General features: G+C 36.6%; 1 long non-coding RNA gene across 2 annotated transcripts in view; it reads right to left on the bottom strand.

Moving 5' to 3' along the window:
- LOC107050376 overlaps window positions 1–23,359 on the bottom strand; it is a 43,778-nt gene that overhangs the window by 6,344 nt on the left and 14,075 nt on the right. The window lies entirely within an intron of this gene.

Raw genomic sequence — 23,359 nt, 5'->3', positions numbered from 1 at the left:
TATCACAGCATTAATATATTGCTGATCTTGAAATAATATACTCTGAGAAGATCCAGAGATATTTGCTTGTGTTACTACAGTAAAATATCTGCATGACTTTTTAGACTCGAGTCATGTATCCCAGGCCCTGATCACTCAGAGTCTGTGTAAATGAGCTTCTATCTGACTACAGTCTCCCTTGCCCCTTGACCAACCTTTTCCATAGACTAACGTCAGTGCAATTTCTAGTCTGTCACAAGTGTCAGTAGGCTGCAGTTTTCAGAGTATTGTACCTTTGCTCCCACCTCTTCTAAAATCTGATTATAGTACCAGCCCTTCTGAAATATCAGACACTTTTATACTCATCTGCAGTTCTCTTCTAAGTGAATATAACTCATAAGCCATAGGAAGAACTCTCACAGGCCAGCTGGAGCTGGCAGCAGTCTGTTTCATTTCATAATCATACAGCACAGAAAAAAAAATAGGAACCATTTATTATAAATTCTTAATTAGAATTTAATAGGAATGATGTAGTATTAAGATTATTATTAATAAGAAGTATTTCTTATGGGAATATAGGAATAGTCAGGCTCAGAGGGTTGTGGTCAGTAGGACAAAGTCTAGCTGAAGAGTACCCAAGGGGTCAATACTGAGTCCAGTCTTGTTTGACATTTTCTTTAGAGGATGATCACACAAGACGATGGTGTAGAGTGTACCCTCAGTAAATTCACAGATAACACAAAACTGGAAGGAATGGCTGTTTCACCAGAGGGCCATGCTGCCATCCAGGGTTACCTCAAGAGGTTAAAGGAGTAGTAAGGTGACAAGAATCTTAAGAAGTTTGTCAAGGAGAAATGCAAAGTCCTGCACCTGGGGAGGAAGAACCCCAGCTGGGATTGCTCACACAGTTGGGACACTCAGGTGGAAAAAAACTGCAAAAAATCCCTGGTGGGATCCTGGTGGTATCAAGTTGTACATGAGTCAGCAACATGCCCTTGCCACTGTAAGGCTAACAGTATTCTTTGTTGTACTAGACAGTAAGTTGAGGGAGCCGATCCTTCCCCTCTACTCAGCTCTGGTGAGGCCACACCTGCAGAGCTGAGTCCAGTTCTAGGCCCTTGAGTACAAGAAAAACATGGACACACAGGAGATAGTAGAATGAAGGGCCATAAAAATAATTAAAGGACCAGAGTGTCTCTCCTATGAGGAAAGGCTGAGCAGTCTAGGACTATTCATCCTGGAGAAGAGGAGGCTCAGGAGAGATCTCACCTATATCTACAAATACCTGAAGGGAGGGTGCAAAATGGGTGAATCCAGGCTCTTTTCAGTGGTGCCCAGTGCCAGGACAACAGGTAGTGGAAGCAAACTACTTTTCACTGTGTATGCAATGGTGTGCTGTCACTTGTTGCCCAGAGATGCTGTAGAGTCTCCCTCCTTGAAGACGTTCAAAAGCTGCCAGGAAATGGTCCCGGGCAACTTGCTCTGGGTGTCCCTGCTTGAGCAGGCATTGGGCCAGATGATGTCTAAAGTTTCCTTCCAACTTTCTGAGATTTATTTTTTAATTTTTCTAAATTCTGTCTGTGACTTAATGCTATATGATCTACTTTCTAATGGTACCAATACTTTTCTATTTTGACTTTGTCTTGACTAACATCTGAAAACTACACCAGAACAAAACATCAAGAGATTTCAAAATAATAAAACTAATAATGAATGGCTAAAAATAATTTATAACAGTGTAGAGATTTTCCTTATGTTAGTATTCTTGTTTCTTTCTTTCATGTTATTTAATGTTTTTGGAGACTTAAATGTTTTCAGGTCCCATAATAACCCTTTAGAACAGGGAATAAATATGACGTCACTAATATCATAATTCACTTAATCATACAGCAAGACATGCTATTTTCCAGATCAGACTGATAAAATAAGTACCACATGTTTCCTCAGGACATTAATTTTTCAGATCCTGTCAGAGAATAAAGTTCAGAAACTCATATTCCATTCAAGGAGTTCAATAACTTTATGCAGAGCTACAGAACATTTAGGAATCCAAACTGTGTTATAGCTGTGCATGTAACTGCCTCTGTCATGGTAGAAAAAAACTGTCTGTTGTGTTGTGCTGCTCAACTTAGAGTTCTGTTCTGTGGAAACCAAGAGATTGGCATGGAAAATGCTATATTTTGAGATCTTTTCCCTGGAACTGACATGTTACTTATTCTTGCAAAGTACATATCACCTATGTTTCCATTTCCAGCCACTTCATATGGAATCAATATATTCACTGTGCATTTCTTACCACAGACACTGCTTTCTACTCCCACTTTTAGATGTTTCTTTGGTGGCACTAGCCACGGAACTTTTTACTTCATACATTAAATTATTAGCAGACTTTTGTTGTTTTGTTTCTCTGGAGTTAAGTCTGCAGAGTTAACTCTATAGAAAATTGATGATTTATTTGTAAGTCAACACTATTTTTATGGCTAAAAACTATTAGTTTTGGAGACAGCAAATATATTGTGCAGATATAACTAGAGGCAACATTATGAATATGTAATAGTTCTTTAAAATTGTGCTAAAATATTTTCAACTCCTATGCTTTATTTATGGTTTCCAAGAAAACTTTCATGCAAAGACCTTATTAAAATGATCACCTATTTCAAAGTATTCAGCATGCTGGAATTTTCACACCTAACTGGAAGCTATGCACTTACGAAAATCTAACTGCTTGGAAAAACTAACATTTTACCACTGACAGATTATCCAAGAACTCTTATCCTGTAATTTTACCCTGAAATCATTTTTGCCCATAATGCATAATAAGCATATTTACAGCTGATTTACTAGCTGTATTACACATTGCAGTTCTGTGAAAACTCTTGGAAATGCTATGATGTGACAAGGAAAAACTGATGCTTTCAAGCTTGCATTTTGGTTTAAAATAATTAACAACACAAATGCAAACTGTTGTGGTTTTTCACTGAGTTTGCAATCTTGCAATTGGAATAACAGGATTTATGAGTTAGCAGCTTAGACTGGAGCCAGTAAAACAATGACTTTAGCTTGGATGACAGTGACTTCTAGCTTGGAGAAGAGAAAGCTCTGGGGAGACCTCATTGTGGTATTCCAGTACTTAGGGCATATAACTAAGGGAGCATATAAACAGGAGGGGGAACGGCTGTTTACGAGGGTGGGCAGTGATAGGACAAGGGGGAGTGGTCTTTTAACTGAGATGGGGAGGTTTAGGTTAGATGTTAGGAGGAAGTTTTTCACTCAGGGGGTGGTGACACACTGGAACAGGTTGCCCAAGGTTGTGGGTGCCCCATCCCTGGAGACATTCAAGGCCAGGCTAGATGTGGCTCTGGGCAGCCTGGCCTACTGGTTAGCGACCCTGCACATAGCAGGGGGATTGAAACTAGATGACCATTGTGGTCCTTTTCAACCCAGGCCTTTGTATGATTCTATGATTCTATGACTTTCATCCCTCATCTCTTTGAACTCTGCTTTTCCAGGTTACCAAACATTACAAGGAAGTGTTCTTCTAAAGTGGAGATTCTTACTTAAGAGGACTAAACTCCCCTCATGATCATAAACACGTCCTATAGATTTTATTTATTTTTCCCAGATGGCTAACAGTGAGTATAGCATGTACAGAACCCTGGTTAAGGAGAGAAGTTATCTTGGTGGGAGAAAGGAAGAAGGATCTGTAGGATCAGCCCCTAAAAAACATATTGAAGTTGTTTACATGATCACAGTGATAAGTGAAGTCAAATGCTGTAGCAACTAAGGAAAAGTATCTTAATTCACATTGTAGGAATTTTGTTTCGTATGTGGAAGAAAGACACTTGTTTAAAGGAAAGGCCATTCTAAAAGGTGAAGAAACTACATAACCACTCTCTGAGAATGGGCCAGGTAATATCAGAAAGTTTTTCTGAATTGTTATCTGTGGATCGATTTCTACAGAACTACTCAGTATGGTGCTCCAGGTTATGTAAGTGCATAAGGGAGTGGTATCCACAAAGATCTGTCTGAAGAATTACTTTCCGTCAAGGGGGAACACTGGTCAAGTGAAAGAATAGTGCAAAAAAAAAAAAAAAAAAGAAAGAAAAAAGAAAAAAAGAAATATGTAGAGGACATCACGAAAGAGAAGGAGCCTTTTTGGGAAAAAAAAAAATAGTGCATTAATGGAGTACTTAATGATGTAGGTAGATTCATTCAGGACAACTTGGCAGTGCTTTAATTCCAAAGATTTACTGAACTGTATATCTATGCAGTCAATTTCCTCATTAGTAAAGCCCTTCTCTACTCTCACTGACACTGGGACAATCCTGCACAGTCTGACACAGAACAACTTATGCTGCTGTGGACATTTATGGGTCAAAATCATTAATTTATTCTTGACTTTAAAACATTTCTCTCCCTTAAAAAAAAAAAAAAAAAAAAAAAGTAAACAACTCAGTCCACAGAGCTTCAGACACCTAGGCCAACATACAGTTGTGTAGAATTACCTCTGGTAGGGCAGAATTTATTAAAATAGCATTGCCACAGAAGGAAATACTTTCTATAAAACATATAGAATCACACAATAGTTGAAGTGGGAAGGGTCTTCTGGAGATCATCTAATTCAAGCCCCTTGCTGAAGCCTGGGGTATATTGCACAGGGTAAGGTCCAGGTGGGTTTTGAATATTTCCAGATAAGGAGACTCCACAAGCTCCCTGGGCAACATGTGCCCGTGCTCAGTCACCCCCATAGTAAATAAGTTTTTCCTCATATTCTGATAGATCTTCCTCCATTTCAGTTTGTACCTGTTGCATAATTCCTAAGTGGAAAGTAACTCAAGGTAGCTAATTCAGTCACTACCAAAAAAGGTCTTGCTTCCAGTCTCCTTTCATCTTTCTTTTCAGCTCCTTTTTTTTTTTTTTTTTTTTTTGCCAATTCAATCAAATAACACTGAAATTAACAATTATATGTATATGCTTGTTGTTGTTGTTTTTCTTGTTGCTTTTTTTTTTTTCTTTCAGGGAGTAAAAAGAGGGAATTACACTTTTTTAGTACTTTTATTACAAAAATTCACTTTACAAACCAGAACTAGTATACTGCCGATGTGAAGATACTTGTTCTAAATTTCACATAACTGCACCCTAACTAGCTCTGTGTCTATCACAGGCATATATTTGCAGTACTGTGTGGACCTTACACCTTATATTTAATCCATACTTTGAATCTGCTTCACTGAATATCCAGTTATAAATATCTCTACTACCAACCACAATATACTTCCTCTAGAATATTTGAATGTCAGCAGTGTAATCCTTTTGTATTCTCTCATTTAGCAAGAAGAAAGATCTGATCTCATTAAACCATTTTCTTTTATTAAAGTGATGAAAATATACCCTCCATTATGTCATCACAGCCTGTGTTAATCAGAGGCATCTTTCTGACTCCTCCTTAAGGATATACCACTAAAGTAATTAGTCACGCTAGGGAAGGAAAAAGGATGGTGCTCTGGATGAAGATTACTAATATGCCAAACAAGTGCAACTTTCACTCGAGAAATTGGTAAAGTGGAGCAGAAAGTAGAATATTTATCTTCAAAAATATTTCATACATTTTGTCTGCAATTACACTAAATATACTGTTGAAATTCATTTGTGTAAAATAAACCATGTTGCTTTTTTCATAGGTTGATAAATCTACCTACTATTTAATCTGACTGAGGCAAAACTGTGATTAACTTTAATTGGTTGTGTAAACTGATTATAAATTTTATCACAATGTTTACACATCCAATTATTTTTAGAATAGGAGGGATTCATAGACCCCCAAGCCTGAAGCTTTGTTCACAGTTGATAGGAAACAGGAGTGCAAGTCTTACTAGGAGGTGAAAGGTTAAAACTGGCACAGAACTTTAGTCAGCCGCAGACACTTCAAGAAGATGGGAAGGAAGAAAAGAAAATATATATCATGGGTGTGGTTTCACCATTGGATTAAATAGTTACAAAACTGGGCTGCTGCCACTAATAATGTTCCTCCTCCCTTCCTGAGCTCTTGCACTTATGCACCTACCAAGTCAGATTAGCTCTCTGACTCAGGTGAAAAACAAGGGATTTATTTATCTGCAGTCAGGTCTGCGAGCCACTTTGACTCATTGAGAAGCCACACAAAGCCAGTGCTGATGCAAGCAATGATTGTGAAAACTACCCTTAGGGAATATGATGGAGTTTCAGAAGGTCAGGAAATCTCAACATTATTGTCCCATGCAAATAATTAGTGCAATCCATCCTCTCAGGAAAGTACTTGTTTGTTTCTGTAAGAAGATTTACGACCTCACCTAACTAACTCATTGTAGCTATTCTAACTTATCAGCACAATTTTGGAAAAACAAAAAGCAACCAGCCAAACAACAACAACAACAACAACAAACCTCCACTGTTACTCGTTTTAATATCAATTACATAAACCATATATATGATTTTAAGGATTTTGTTATGTTTTCTCACCTGCTGTGAATAGTTTAACAAATTCAGATAACCTAGAACCCACTTAAGTAGCAATCCAATATTTATTTAGACCCAAATATTTCCTTTACTGAGCCCAGGATTCAGTGCAGCACTATACAACATTTGTCTCATTTGACGAATGTCACTCACTGGAGCAGGCCACTGAGTAATTTTCCCAGCCTAGAGGAATCACGTGCAGGAAAAAACTACCATATTATTGCTGTGCCAAGACAATTTATTTGATAAACATTGAGACTTCCCAGCAGATCAATGCTCATGCAACATGGGCATTCCTTAATGGCTATTTTAAATAAAAATTAACCTTAAAACTACATTAATTAGTAATTATTCCCAGGCTTCTGGCAGTTTTAATTAATTGTAGATGGCAGTTAGATTCAATGAGCTATTATGGATGGCAATGACTGACCCAATTAAGGAATATCTTACATGTTAGAATTTTTACTTTCCTTTGGCTAACCTCTTCATACTTTCCTGCACAAGGATTCTGTGGTGAAAAGATTGACTAAATTGACTAAATGCTCCTGCTTAGATATTAATTTGCTTACACAGGGAAATAGAATAAATCAGTCCTAAAACCACAGTGAATCAAGTTAACAACAAAGAAAGGAGACTTTGAATACATCTTCTAGTTAACCAAAGGCCATTTAAGCTGAAGGCTCAAAGCCTCCTTCACAGCAATCAAACAAGTTAATACAGTTCAGAAGGTCTCTTGAAGACTCTTTACTGATTAAGATAACCCTAATATCTTTAACTTCACAAGTCCATCAGTTGTCTTGCTTTATATAATATTTTGCTAGCCTTGTAAATTTGTTTCTTAGAACAAATCTATTTTATTTTCACTCACATGTGTTTTCTAAACAGGATTCTTCAGCTTCTTTATGTTTATCTGAAACTACAAGTAGGCTTCCAGATGATATTTTGTGTTAAGGTAGGTTAATAGTTATGTTTCATTGCTGTTGTGTCTTGGAAAACCAAAATCATACTTCAAAAGTATTCTCACAAGTCAGTTCTGTTGCTAATTTACTTGTCTGAAGTTTTCTCATCTCTGAACTATTTTGATCTGGTAGTGCATTAAAACTTGACTCACTCAGAACAGTATGGATACACCAAGGTTTATTATGCCTATATAGAACTAGCACTTCTGGTCTTTCAGTCTTGTCTTTGTCTTGGCCCTAGTATACAATAGAAAATCACGCTGACCCTAGAGGATTGAATGCCCTTCTGTGGCCACTATGCCTTTCAAAGTTCTACTGGCATTTTATTTTCCCTTCTGTGTATGCCTTGGTACATTTTCTTTCAGTCTCAACTAATTACCTACCTGGAAAGACTACAAGGACTTTATTTTAAAATATGAGAATGAGTTTACACAGTAGATTTTGTTTGTCACTATAGAAACAAACAGTTCTTTAACGGGACTATGAGGCAGTTATTATTTCATGGTTGTTTAGTTGTGAAATATTCAAAAGAAATAAACAAGAAGCTCCAGCTTAAAAATATACTGTCTCATCCCATTCATTAGCAGAGTGATGGCAAAAAGCTGGCATCTCAAGGCAGCATTATCCTTCCAAGTGCATAGCTGCAGAACAACAGTATGCAAATAATAATGGAAAAATAAGTTGATTTTAATTAGCACAAAATGAGCTGCAAATATCATTAATGAAGTATGTTTTATTTGCTAATTCAAACTTCCAACATGACAGAAATTTATTTCAAACTTTTAACTGAATTCCCAAAGCACCTCCTAATTGTCCAGAAAGAAAAAGAAGAGGTTGCGTCCAGTGTAGTCATTTTAGAGTAACACTGATGAACAAACTGAGTGTTTTGATCTCTCAGTTCACCCCTTCCATTCCTAGACAATGAAGGCTCATGCTGAAGGATTGTCTTGCCTTGCCAGGTAACTATCTGAGTAGAAGATTCTATGTAGGACATACTGGTATGAGACAGTTGGTATAGATAAACCTGCAAGTGACAACAAAATGTAACATCATGTAGAAATAAGGGAAGTCATTTCTAATGATTTGTCATGTTTCTGTGGCCCAGGGAAGTTCAGTAAAGAGGTAAGCTCACAAGTGGTATGGAAACATCACTGTGAAGCTGTAGCTGAACTAAATGGTCTGGACCTTAATTTGTCTCAGCCTGCAAGCCTTCATAAAGCCATAAGATCTGTGAAAAAGAAGAAAAGGAAGTGAGAATTATCCACCCTAGATACAGTTTATCAGAAAAACAAAAACTGTAACGGTACTAAGTATGGTTACACTAAAATGAGTAAAGTAATATTTTCTACAGGGTTGTGTCTCATGTTTAGATTTGACTGGAGATTTTTTCCCTCCTTGTTGGACAAAATTTGAATGTCGCTCTAACCCTCATATTTTCTCATATCCATTAAAGGATGAGCTGCCCTTTTCCTTCTGTACAGGAAAATCTACAGATTGTGTTTCTCCTTTACTCAACTGTATTTTCTCAATATTTGGAAGCATCTAGTCATTGTCAAGATTTCTGCCACTCTGCCATATTTATTCAAAAGTCAGTCATCATTTAAAAAGGGCTTTTTCTTTTTTTTTTTTTTTTTTTTCCATTTTAGATGGATGGGGAAGGGAGAGGTAAATGGAAATTTGCATGCAGAGGAAATTTACACAAGCTTCATTTTCTTAGTACATAGCTTCCTTCTTTGAAAATCTGTGCCCTCTATTCTGAATGTTCATAACTGCCTTAAGCTAGTGAGCATGACATCAATGCCTGTGATCAACAGATTCATCATCAAGTTCCAGATGTGCCTTAAGACACATCTGAAATACCCAGTTCTTATAAGTTCAAATGGTTTAGTTGGGTCAAACGAGTGTGAACAAACAGAAGATAGTATGAGCTCATGCTGATTTGTTTAAAGAACTTGGACCTGTAATGCCAGTCCTTTGATAGTCCTCAGATATTTTATTTATTAACATGATATTTATGAACAGTAATAAATATCCGTGGTGCACAGTCACACTAATGAAGTAGATAATTCAGTCCCACTTACATTTTTCTTTCAGTCTATGCCTTGAGATAAAACTTGAACAAGGGTTTGAGAAAGTCTTTGGTCAAGAATCTAGGCTTAGTTTCTTTTGACAGTATCTTAAAGGATTCCTGAGACTTTTTAAGCAAATCAAACCCGACCAAGAGATTCCCAAAGTCTGTACCTTACTTTCAGGATATCTAGACTCCATAGGCATCTTAGACTTATGAATGTGGTTGAGAACTCTCTAGCATCTTATGAATCCTCAGTTGTTAGACATTGATGAGATGTGAGCCAAAATACTTAAAAATATCTTTGTGCATGTTGTGATTCTTTTAGAATTTTAATCTACACTAATGAAAACATTGGGAAATTCACCAATGTCAATGTCTGTGTACATTTATTAATGTACACTGGTGGATTTTATGCCACAATATAATCTCTCTTCATATACTAGTAACATTATTAAAGACTGCAGGCAAAGCAGCTATAGCAAGGATAAAATCATGGTTTTCTGCCAGGCTAAAATTGGAAACTAGATGATAAGATAACTTATGTGAAAAAAATAGAGAACATTTTAGGTATATTCTGAAAAAAAATGAACAAACAATCAAGCAAAAAACAAGCTCAGTAACTAAAACATTATGGTAAAATAATTCATTTAACTTGAATCTGACAATGAAATTTCATTTATATATTCCATTTACTAAGTTAATTTGTCTTAATTTTAAACAAAAAAAAAGTTTGGTGTAAAATACATAAACTTTCAAAAACAAATACTTAGATTAAAATGCAGCAATTGAAGTACCTGTCTTATATGGAGACACAGGGCCTTGCTTTCATGAAATAACTGTTCATGAGTCTTCCACAATGAGCATACTTTAAATTAGAAAAAGGAGGCTGATGGAGAGTTCTACAAGCTCCTTGACAGAGAAAAAGGGAGATTTCCTGGACCTTATTGATAGAAGGAGCTAGAGAGGGGCTAGAGTTTATGTCTGCCATTTAACTCTTTAAAGAGTGCTTGGGTAGGTAGAAAGGGAGGCAAAGGGGAGTGATAGAAGAATTAACTGACTCTTATTTTACAGTCAGTTTGGTTGTCCATAAAGCACAGTTGCAAAGTATAAACACTATCAAAGATAAACAACTTAAAGTCTTCTAATATCAAAGGGGCTCTTAAGGCAGAGAGGTAAAGGCAGTGGCTGAAGCTCTCTTCATTGTCTTGGTGTTGCTTCTGTAGTCTTGGGCATGCTGGGTGAGAACTAAGTAAAATAAGTTGCTTAGAATGTACTATTACAAACTGTGTATTTGTTACAGGATCACACTGGAAATAGTAGAATGAGAGTCAAATCTGTATCAAGAGGACTGTACAGGAATAGAGAAATGTGGTACCCAGGATCATGGTAACACAATGTAAGACCTCTAAAAACAATTGCAAGACAACTGCCATAATTATCAAGTCACTTATCTGGGATTCCTGAAAATAATGGATACCATACCCACAAAAAGCAATTTATCATATACATATAAGATCAACTTATGTGACTAGTTACATTATGATAGTTTTTCTTCACTCTACGGTTAAACTTGTCAGATTCTTACTTTCCCACTCTGCACCCTAAATGGAACTAAGGCAGCGTTGCAATTATTACTAAGGATGAGTAATAAGTTACAGCTTATTTTCCCAGGTGATTTGTCTCTTTTATGTGGTAAAGAACTTCAGTTTTGTCACTATCATAACCTAAGATTTCTACAACAACAAAAATACAGTAAGAAACTTGCCTGTATAATCAATCCAATCTTTTAATATGCCTGGATTGGAACGTTTGACTGTAGTGTATATCCTTGAATTAAAGACAAAGCCATATTACGTAGGTTTTTAATAACGCAGTCTGATGAAGGCAGAAACTCAGATATATTTTTTTATATTGCTTGCAAGTCCTTAACATACATCCTAAAACTCAATATCATAAATGACTTTTAAGAGCAAAAAATATATTTAAGAAATGCACTAATAGTTAACAAAAGTAAGTAAAAGTAAGAAGGTAAAAGTGCTTCAGAAATTTTGACTTGGAAGTGTTTAATTCTGTGCTTTTTCTTTTTTAATGTTATTTTCTAAGGTACTGTTGATGTGGGAAATACTCCAGACACAGATTTTCTGACTCTTCCGGGGAAAAAAAATCTTCCTTAAATGTAATGTCCTAGTGAAAGGAAGTTTGTGGCAGAGGAAGAAAAACTAAAGACCAAAATCTTGATCTGGAAATAAAGTACATTTTCTGTCTGCCATGAAGGTAGACAAGGTAGTGCAACCTCACTGCCTATTGAAGGCACCGTAGAAAATATGGTAAAAGATACAAGTTTACATGTCCTGCTGGTAGGTGATGGAAATTTCTCTTGATCAGATTAATTTCTAGGATGAAAATTCTATGGAATTAAACTTGTTCCACATAATAAACAATCTTTTGGTGGGACAGGAAAAGTTTGCTGGTGCATAACCAATCACGTCCCAGGAACTGATTTTTTTCTGTGTTCAGTAGTCACAAATTACTAGAGAATCTGGGAAAGAAAAGAAAAGAAAAGAAAAGAAAAGAAAAGAAAAGAAAAGAAAAGAAAAGAAAAGAAAAGAAAAGAAAAGAAAAGAAAAGAAAAGAAAAGAAAAGAAAAGAAAAGAAAAGAAAAGAAAAGAAAAGAAAAGAAAAGAAAAGAAAAGAAAAGAAAAGAAAAGAAAGGAAAAGAAAAGAAAAGAAAAAAGAAAAGAAACAAGACAAAAAACACCACTCCTTTTCCTCAGCTAAAAACATTAAATAGTCCATTAGTTTTTCCAGTCCAAGTTTGAATAGAAGAGAGAGAGAGAGCTTCCTCAGCTTCTCTCTTAAAAGGCAATTTCACACTTTGATGGGTGGTCTTGGTCCAACAAGGTCTTGGAATTCACATTTTATGGAGAGAATTTCTCATATACACTCAGTGTAACACTGCAGATTTTCAGATTTTTTCCTATAGTTTTTACTTCTTTCATTTCTATGAAGTCTTCTGTATGTTAAATTATTTATATCCTATTATTTTTTGCATCCTGTAAGAATTAATGTACTTTTCTCATGTGCTTTCTTGGTTGTCACTTAAATATGCTAAATATATTACTCAGCTCATCTTTTTCCATGTCATTCTTTTTTTTTATATTTGTATAACTACTTTTTTAGACTCCTTCCTATTTGCCAGTGTCTCTAACTGGTGGATGGGTAAAACCAATTATACTGTGTCATATGTATATTCTCAACAGTCATATATTAAAGTATTATCAACATATTGGTCTGGTCCAGTGATGTTTCTCAGGAAAGGACGGCACAGTGTTTCAAATACTAATCTGGAGCTCAAAAGATTTGGGCTTAGTTCTTTGAAATATCAGAAATTTCCTCTATAATCTTAGGCAAATCCTTCAGGGCTAGTGCAAACACAACCCTTAAAGCACTGCATACTACTGGGCAGCACACTGGCTTCTTAGCAGCCCACAGGACTACAGGTGCCTCTCCACAACAGCATGCAGTGTTCTATGTTTGGACCCTGTATCTAGAAAGTGCTGTATTCAGACTAATTAAATATGGTTCTATGTTTCTAATTCACCAGTGTTGGTTGAATTAAAACAACCACCTCACTGTTCTGTAGCTATTTGCTTAGTTTGTTCTTCTCCAGAAGGTCCAGGGCCACTCTCAGTTAGCATATTACTCTTCTCTTTTAAAGGTATTTACAGTCTAGTTGTGTCTGTGTGAGTCTAACAGTTCAGTGCTCAAGAGGTTTCAGAAATTAAGAAGGGAGTATGATCTCCAATCAGATGCAGCAATTTGTTCTAATTCTGGCACTAGCACAAGGATCTCTACAACACACTGCTGTGAATAACAAAACATGACCAGCTTAGACAGTAGCTACTACAAAGTTCAGGCACAAAATGCATACCACTCTTGAACCTCAATCCCTATTCTTCTGGCATGCAGCTTATCAGCATCAATTCCATTGGAGTTATGTGTAGGGGACAAACTGTCTAAGTCATTGAAGAGATGTGAATAAGGCACATACAAAATCATGTTCATTTTTAGGACTGACATTCACTTCAGGAAATGCTCCCTTAGTTCACCTGTAGTCCAGAAGCTTCTTCTTTTTGAAGGTAGCAACACCAATTCTTTTAAGGAAATGTCCTTTCATAATAACAACCAAATATTTAGACCAATTATTTTGGAAAAGAGACACAAGTAAGAGACCTTTACAGAGCTCAGTCTTAAGTATGACTAAGATATGAGACCAAGCACCTTAAGCTTCCTATATAATTATTGTAAAAAGATAAGCTCCTCCGGGGAATTATTCAGAGCAGGAATTCAATTTTGAGAGACAAATAAATTACGTGCCTAAAGTTAGGAAGATTGAACAACTCTGAGCAACCTTTATTAGTGGATGCAATAGCTCATTTTGAAGAACTCCTGACTAACAGTCAGGCTAATGTTCACTGTGAACACAAGACCCTTAAATAAACATGATTGAATTCAGTCATAGGTGGAAGAGAACTGACAGAATCAGAAAAATGACATGATATGAGAAGAGTTCAGGGTCCAAAACCTAGAAACATATAGGAAAGCAGAAATCAGAACTTGTGGTATGTAAGCATCTCAGCAGAGCTAAGAATCCATTTTTCACACTAACAAAGTTCTGAACTCTCTTATGCATTTAATTTGACCTGTGTAATGACGTCTCATTATCAAAGATTGTCAAATTATTATTGTTCAACATTTGATTTGTCACCTATGATTTTGGGAGTATTAACTCTGATCTTCATAGAATAGATGAGTTCTTTCTTGATTTTTTTTCCCCTCAGATTTCTGTCAATTATTACAGCAGAATGAATGCTTTTTTTCAGTACATAGGTGCTGGAGTATGTTGGTACCAAAGACTTCAACATCTTGAATTCATCTCAGACTACAGTTGATTTCATCTATCTTCTCTAAAGACTATAAAAAGAAATTGTGAGTTTGATAGAACATATGTACAATTAACAGAAATCCAAATCAAGGAAGTAGCTAAGAATGTGTAATGATGAGCTTAATAGGAAAAAAGAAGAAAGATTATTTAAGGTTCAGGTTGGATATCAGGAAAAGATTCTTCATGGAGGGGATGTTCAGGCACTTGAACAGCCTCCCCAAGGAAGTGGTCACAGCATCAATCGTAGCTTGCCACAACATCAGTCAAGCTTGCCAGATTTCAAGAAGTGTCAGTACAATATTCTCAGACATATGGTCTGATATTTGTCTGACCACATGGGGAGCTAGGAGTTCTATTTAATGATCCTTGTGGATCCCTTCCAACTTGGGATGTTCTATGATTCTAAGATTCTACAATGTCTTCAAGAAATCTGTACCCAGAAAGAGACACTGAGGGCAATAGCATATGCATGTTAAAAACTCCAAAGGCTACCACAATTTCAAATTTCTGAAATTAGAAATGTCTGAATGTTACTAGATCATGCAACAATATGTATCTGATCCAGATTTGGGTCCTGCAACCAAACTATAATTCTGTGATAAGAATAAGAGCACATCTAATGGTGTTCTTGCTTTTATACTGTCTCAAAGTGGACAGAGGACAAGATTACAGCAAAGTTTTGGTGTTTCAGACAGCTGACACCATAATCTAGTCTAAAACCTGCTTTTTCAAAAGTAAGTAAATGAATTTGCTGAAGAAGCTGGAAACAGTGAAGTGAGCCTATGCTGCAGCAATGTTTCATACTACATTTCAAAATAATATAAAGATAATGAGCCTTATAGCCAGATTAACGGTGTGGATAAAGGAAAAGTTCTGATAGGTAAAGAAGGAGGTCATCAAGATTTCAGGAACTCTAAAACTAATTGTGAGGGTAACACTTTTTAGGTCAGTACTGTTGCATTTAGTGTTTTGTAAGACAGTACCTTCCTAAAGAATTCTTATTAAAGAAGTAAGCTGTTGTAAGCATAGCTGCCTGTTAAGTTTATTTGAAATTGCATTCTATTTTAATATTCAGAGTGATGAAGAATGTTTGTTTCTGGAATCAAATACACTTTCCATATTGGATTCTCTGTATTCATACACACAATCCTTATTCACTTTCTCTTTTGCTTTTTTGGCCAGTCAGTTTGAACTCTCTCTGACAGTAGCAGCAAAGACTAGTTTTCAGTATTTGTTAAAGCACTCATCTGGGATGCTCTCACTACACGGAGGTAGTAAATGTTTGATTGTCTTTCCAGTGAAAAAAATTCCTACCAATACATTACTGCAGCTTACAAAAGAGACAGACAAGGAAGCAGAGATGATGCCTTGCATTAATTATTATTAGTAGATTATCATTTTTAACAAAGTAACTACATTCAGAGTTCTTTATTGGCTCTGGTTACTAATTTTTCTGTATCAGATTTCCTGACTGTAAGAAAGAAATAATAGCATCTTCCAGTAATCATGTTAAAAATATTTTCCTTGCAGATTTATAATACAGTTGAATATTCTGGAGATTTTGAGATTCCCATATGTTATACTGTGAGGGACAATTAAGACACTTCAAGATACAGCTAGGAGGTCTGAAGCTCCATGGCTTTCTGTTCAACTCTATCAAGCTTGAGTTAGTTTGCTTTTTATTAGTGGTTTTTAATATTATTTCTTCCCTTTCATCTCTCATTATACATGTATATATGTGTGCCTCTGTGTGTAAATGCGTGTATACACTTATTCTCTCTGTGTTAAGACATAATTTCCTTTACAGCTTTTTTGCCTTCTGGCTAGTCCATTCTTTTATTACATATATATATGAAACAGCTCAACTGATACACATTTGTGAATTTTATTAACATGCCATTAGTCTACTTTCTAGATCATTAACAAAGATGTTATCTATTACAGTACCTCTTGGGTACTGGAGGAACTGGACTCAGCACTCCAAGTGTAGCCTCACCAATGGTGATTTAACCTCCCTTGACCTGCTGACGACAGTCTGGATAAAGACTACCACTAGTTTTCTGGGCTGGAAGGGAAATGAAACACTGCTGGCTTAAGTACATTTTGTTGTCTACCATGGATCCAGATTCATTTTTGCAGTCACTTTCCAGACTCTAGGCCTCACCCTATTAGATTTTTTCTCCAGCCTATTGAGGTTCCTCTGGGTAGCCTCTCCTCCCAGTTTTGTACTACCAGTAGGTGTACTGAGGGTGCCCCATCATGGAAATCATTCATGAAGATGCTGAACATGATCAGACTCAGTATTGACCTCTGGGGCATTCTAGTTAATGGCCTCCAACTAGACTTTATGCCACTCTGAGCCTGTCCATTTAGCAACTTTTAAGTCTACTTCACTGAGTGCTCATCTACCAGTGCACACATCATCATCCTTCATGAGGCAATTAGCAGGAGACAGTGACAGGTGTCTTACTTAAGTTAAGATAAAGAACATTCACTTTTCTCCCCTCATCTACCAAGCCAGTTTGTTCACTGTAGTTTGTATGTACATATAGATTGTAAAACATAATAGCATACTACATGCAGCATAAAATGTAAAAATCAAAAAAAGATTAATATTTTAAAGCAATTGTCTACAGAAAAAAAAAGTGAGAATAAATAATACAGAAAATACAGAGTATCAAAGATGCATATTCCACATGCTGATATGTCATGTACATGATGATGGTACCATGTATTTCCTAGACAGGAAAATATAGGAAATACATGGTATCCAAAAGTAAATTAGTGAAACTGAACACAGATAATATGCTGGGGCAGAAACAAAATGTTCTAATGGTTCATTCTAATAGGAATACAAGGATAAGTGTCTGCTAGAAAACCTCAAAGTTCTGCATTTCCAGTTCTGATTGAAAGATCTCTGAGTAATTTGAAATACTCATTTGTAATTGTAACAGCAGTTAAATTTCCAGAATAATGCCATTCTATTCCTCTAAGGACACAGGGAACTGTTATTCTGGAAAAAAGACAGTCCACTTTTAAATGCAGCCTCACCTCCCTGCTGTGTCATGCTACACCCGACAGTGCTTCTCTTTTCATAAAGATGTCTAGACATCTGCTAATGCTCATTGCTTTGATGACAACTTATTCCATATGTGTCCTGTTCCAAAGAAATTACACTGCCTGAAACTCTGGCATTTGTTCAGGTTTCTGCCTGTCAGACTGTGTATGTTCTTACTCTCCTTCTTGCTCCTGACTTGTAGACCATTTGAAATTCAAAAGACCAGGCATAAAACTGCCTATTTTAATGTTTTAATTCCATTTTCCCCTGCACCTCCCTCACACCTGTTTCAGCTAAACGTATATTTATGAGAGCCCTCCTGTTCTAGTCTTTCTCTCTTCCACGTACACACTCCTAAATCTTTCCTTCACTCATGACATCTATGTGCTCAGTCTCTTCTCAGAACTTTTGCTTTACTCCATCCTCCTTTAGGACAGGGGATCTGTATGGCTTCATGTCTCCCTCTCACCTGCTGAGCAGCAGGTGCTCTCTCCAGGGCAGCTGGTCAGACGTGAAAATAAGAGGTCTCATCTTTTCTTCACATGCTCATGTTTTGCTCTTGTGTCCCAATATCAATGAAAGAGAAGGTGGAGCCAAGGAAGGAAAGGAGCCAGGAAGCCTAGGCCTGGGTTTCCTAGGATATGCTGGGGCAGCCAGATAAGAGCAGTATATTTCCTGGTTGCATCTTGCTTTCATCTGCAGATTTCTCCATTGGCTGTGTTTTCAAATAGTGTAGCCCAGAATTTATTAAACTTCAAATCTTCCTTACTCCCACCCTTCTCAACAACCCAAACTAACTTGCCTACTGAGTTTATTTACAAATCAACCATTTTACGTCTTTGTTGCATGGACAGAAAAGATGTGAAGTGAGCAACTATTCCAAAAAGTCTTCTGCAGAAACTTCTCAGCATTGTTTGATGCCCTGGAGGGGTTTCTGATACTAACATGACTCCAGCTCTCTGAGTAATGCTTTCTTTAACAGTACTGCCAAGAGTTAATTAAAAAAGAAACAAGAGGTAGTTCTTTGACTTGGTTGTAGATCTGCATTGCAATTGTGTTTGCCAAGTCATTTTGAATTTAAAAAAAGAAAAAAGTGAGAGGGAGAAATCCTCTTGTGCTTTAAACGCACACTGAAATTTTATATATTATGTATCATGCCCTGAAAATGTCTTGAAAAGAAAAAAAAGAGAGAAAAGGACAGGCATAAGCCATAAGCCCTATGCAGATTAATCTTTTTCACTGGATATTAATTTGCGGACAATAGTCACTTTTAATGGACCTCTAGATATATGATTAGACAGACAGTGAGTTCTGCTGACCAGTGCATGTATAATTAGCATATAACAAGGTGAGATAGAACTGGTTTAATCTCATTTCATCCATGAGACTTTAGTACCATTTGGCCTAGTTCCCTTTATCCATCCAGAGATAACAACAGCTTTATTTGGCAGTGAGTTAAAGAACCAAGTAGCTTTGCGTTGTAATATAGGTCAAACGAAAACAGCATGTTTAGCGTTGGGTTGCTTGACAAGAAAAACGCCTGGAGATTGTTGGGTGACAAAGCAGTTGCAAAAGACTCAAGAAGATTTTCAGTCTGTTAAAAGTGCAAAAGCTTTGAAAGGTTTTAACTGGAGCCAGCCAGACAACCTTGTGGCAGTTCACTGTGCCATCGGGCAGGAGATCAGAGTCTAAATTCCTAACTGGCTGACAAGAACTCAGAGCAATGTGAAGACAGTATGTCTGGCCACTGTATGGGATGCTTTCCTTCATTACAGTTTTACAAAATTCCCCCCATTTGACTCCAGAGCAAAAATAAATAAATTAATAGAAGTATAAGAAGGAAAACAAATCCTGTTTTCTTCTGTCTCCACATGAGTGGTATCACTGCTAACATTCATATGAAAAATGAGAAATGAATTACATCATAGATCTTTCCCTCCCTATGTGATTTTACCAATGGAAATATCCTGCTTTCTGACCTTCAAAATCATCTGATTCTTTCATTATTAGGTACTGGCCAGTCACTCTGATTTGCCACCAAATTTCTCCATTAAGCAGTCCAGAATTGATTGAATAATTTCTATGATTTTCAAGATTAGTTAAGCTGTATCTCCCTGCAGGCTACATTTGTATCATCATCTCACTTGAGGTTGTACTAGGTTATTTCAGGACATTCTGCATCACATGAAACTTAGCATGTTCCAGTGCTTCACACAACACTTACAGGTTTTAATAGGGTTGTGAGATATATAATTTCTTTAAAAGTGTGTGGGTGTAGGCATTATACATAAGCAGCAGATAAGATATTGTGCTACAGCTTCTCCTGATATAAGCCTTTACACTGCATTCCACTCAGCAACCTGTCCCAGGTGAGGGTGCTGCAATCTATGTTTGGGCTTTCTAAATGTGACCTACTACTTACATGCTGATCTGCATAAGTCTAAGAAAAAATGAGGAAAGAAGGACTGTAGATAAAGTATGCTTTGTGGTCTTTCTTTTGTGATGAATTTTACCATAATTAATATTAAATTTCTTTCTGATGCAATGAGAAATAGAGAGGGGAAAAAAACATTTAGTATCTCTGATTTATTGCTGAGACAGCCTAACTGGTGGGGCTTATACCAGTGATCATTGAGATCTCTTGCCCAATGGTAAGGAGTTCTTTCCCTCTCCTTCACAGGTTCTTGGAAATAGATTTTCAATTCAATAGGTAAGGGGCTGATAACTGTCATAGAGTTTCACTAAAGAGATTGCATCTTGGACTTACTGTTCTTTAGAGATTAGTCCTTTACTGACTGATAACCAGGAAGTACCTTCTGGGGAGGAGGCACTGAGCCCTCTAAAGTGTTAAACACTGCCTGGCACATGGTGCTTCAGAAGAATTTGTGGTTACAAAGCATTGATTATCAGTTTAAGCATAGTAGTGAGTCTTAGGTCATGTGAGAACATATCGATTTTCCCCATACTCGTGTGCTCTAAATGAAGCTACACCAGCTTCCTAAGTTACATCTGAACAGCTGAATATTCACAGTAGTGCTATGTCTGCAAGAGCAAAATTGATTATTGGAATGGAAATCAATGAAGTAGGAAACTCTCTCTAATCCTGGTCAAAGAGTTGTGAAATGAAGTAGACAGTATTCTTCAAGTATATCATGCAGGGCAAAGAGGCAGCTCTTTGTTTTATTGAAACCCCTACAAACCCCTACAAAGTTACCAGGAATAAAAAAAAAAAAAAAAAAAAAAAGGGGGGAATACTTAAAACTGTTTTCATTCATCCATTAATGCTTTTAATAAAGAATTTGGCTATTAAAAAAACCAACCAACCAAAAACAAACAAACAAACAAACAAACAAATGCAAAAACACAGGACAAGAGTTGGCAGAGTTGCCCTTTATGTTAGGAAGTAGATAGATTGTGAAGAACTGTGTCTGAGGAACAGCTACGAACAGGTCAAGAGCTTATCAGTAAAAATCAAAGATCAGTCCACTAAAGGGCATCTAGTGGCTGGGGTCTGCTACAGGCCACCTGATCATGGTGAGCCTTTTGATGAGGTCTTCTTACTTCAGCTACAGCAGGTGTCACGCTTGCGGGCTCTTGTCCTGATGGGGGATTTCAACCACCCAGATATCTGCTGGGATAGTGGCAACAGAACCAAATTTAGGATGGAATTTTAATTTGTAACCATACTGGAAAGACTGCAAAACCTAAAAGGTAGACAGCTGTGAAATGCACTCTAAGATTAATACTACCACATTTGTAATTCAAAGAAGCTCTGTCATTCTGATATATTTTACTGTTCCAATAATGATTTTCTTTAATGTGATCAGGTCTGGTATCTTGATGACCTCTGATATTGTAGTGTAATCTTAGTTACCACACATGTGGTCTGCTCCAAAAGTAATGCCTCCTGTTTTATTATGTTGGCCCATGATACCAGAGCAGATGTTGGTGGCATGGCAGCAGACATTGAACTTTTCCACAGAAATTCCATTACATTTTTTTTCTGTCTGACAGATGGCAGCAGAGGGGCTGCCTGACAGATTGGAATCTGACATGGAAGTGTGTATGAAGCAAAGGTGTGGCACTGAATTCTTCCATGTAGAAAAAAGTGCACCCACTGACATTCACTGATCCTTGTAGGCCTTTTATGGACATCAAATAATGGTTGTGAGCACATCGAGGCAGTGACTGTGTGTTTCAGCAAGAATGTCATCATAGCAGCTGTGAAATAAGGGGTCACCTCTGCTCATGCATGCAGGCTCTTGTTCATCACGTGCAAAATTGCACAGCTAATGGTGATAATTACATTGAAAAAATAGTGCTTTGTAGCTCGGAACTTTCTTTCAAACAGTGGTCTTTTTTCTTTTTGTATCTGTTATAGTTTCCATGGGTATAAATAGGAGGCATTGCTTTAAGAGCAATGTACGTATGCTAAACAAAACAAAACAAACAAACATAAAAGTCTTTGGAATATACAGGGAAAGATTTTTTTAAATGATTATGTCAGGAATCTAAACCTATCATAATGCTAATAAAACACCTTTTTTTTTAAAGATTTACTTCCTCTTATTTTTCACAGAAATCGGGAGAAAAGGAGCATGTGTAAGAGGCTTAGTTCTTGTTACCCTCTGAGATGTTATTAATCATTATCCTACTAGATTTCAGAATCAGTTCTTCAGTCAGAATAAGCAGACAGATTTATGTTGATAGTTTTGATAGTGCACACACATAATTCCAGGGGTTTATATAGCTTCTTGCAGCACTCTGTGCAAATACAGAATAACACTCAGCAAACAGCACATTTAAAAAAGTGAAGCATACACCTAGTAATAGATCCCAAAGTTCTTCTCCAACACAGTGATGTATTTCTAGTTTATAAGAAAATATTTCCAGAAAATTTAGAAAACCAGAATATTTTAATCCTCAATGACAAAAAGAAACAAAGAATATTACACTAGAGTCAGACTTGCCTTAAAAAGCTAAGAAATGTGTCTCAAAATTTTTAGGCTTTTTCTCTTGAACTCTATCAAGCAACACAAATAGAGCCCCTGGGTCAATTCATGTAAAAGAAATGGAAATAATATGACTCTAAGAAAAAAAAAAAAGTAAGAAAGAAATGATTTATTTATTTTTTTTAAATAATCATTACTAAAGAGAAGAACTACCTCTTCCAAATGTATCAACAATTACCAATTTAAAACCGCTTCAGACAAATTTCTATCCCTCTCTTTAGATAACATTCAGGTAAACTAAAATCATTTGCAGAATGAATCCATGAAAATGGTAGTGGATCTGTCCATTTTAATTATAGAACCAACTACATTTCATTATATACCGTGAGTTAGATCTAACTTTAGTCATGGTGTCCAACTTTGAGAGTAAGAGAAAAAGAGCATAACCATTGGGTTCTTTGAGATACTTTATAGCATCATGAGTTGCTTCCAGTTCCTACTCCTGAATCTCATGTAAGAAAAAAACTATGAAGAGCTTGAGGTCAATTTACAATGTGACATAGCTTTAAGTATGCAACAATTTTGCAGATCATTTGCATAGGAGAGTTAGCTAAATATTATTTCAATTTATCTACTATACATAGACATATATCTCATAAAAATTAATAAATGTCAAAGTAAGTTTTAGCTGCCTGCATGAGGACAAGTAAGTAACACACCCATCATTCTAAATCCAACATTTGGTCCCACAAAGCTGCTCACAGTGCAGGTCTGTAGCTTCACACTCCAGTCTGCAGTCACCAGCTGCTCTGCAGGGGCACAGAGCCCATGCCAGCGAGATGCTGCAAAGCCTCCTGGCTCTGTTCCTTGCTCTGAAATCTGAAGTTCTGAAATATCTCC

This window comes from Gallus gallus, chromosome 1 (genome assembly GCF_016699485.2).
Source record: "Gallus gallus isolate bGalGal1 chromosome 1, bGalGal1.mat.broiler.GRCg7b, whole genome shotgun sequence".
Taxonomy (NCBI): domain Eukaryota; kingdom Metazoa; phylum Chordata; class Aves; order Galliformes; family Phasianidae; genus Gallus; species Gallus gallus.
The sequence above is the reverse complement of the archived record's forward strand: the minus strand, read 5'-3'. Positions and strand labels throughout refer to the sequence as shown.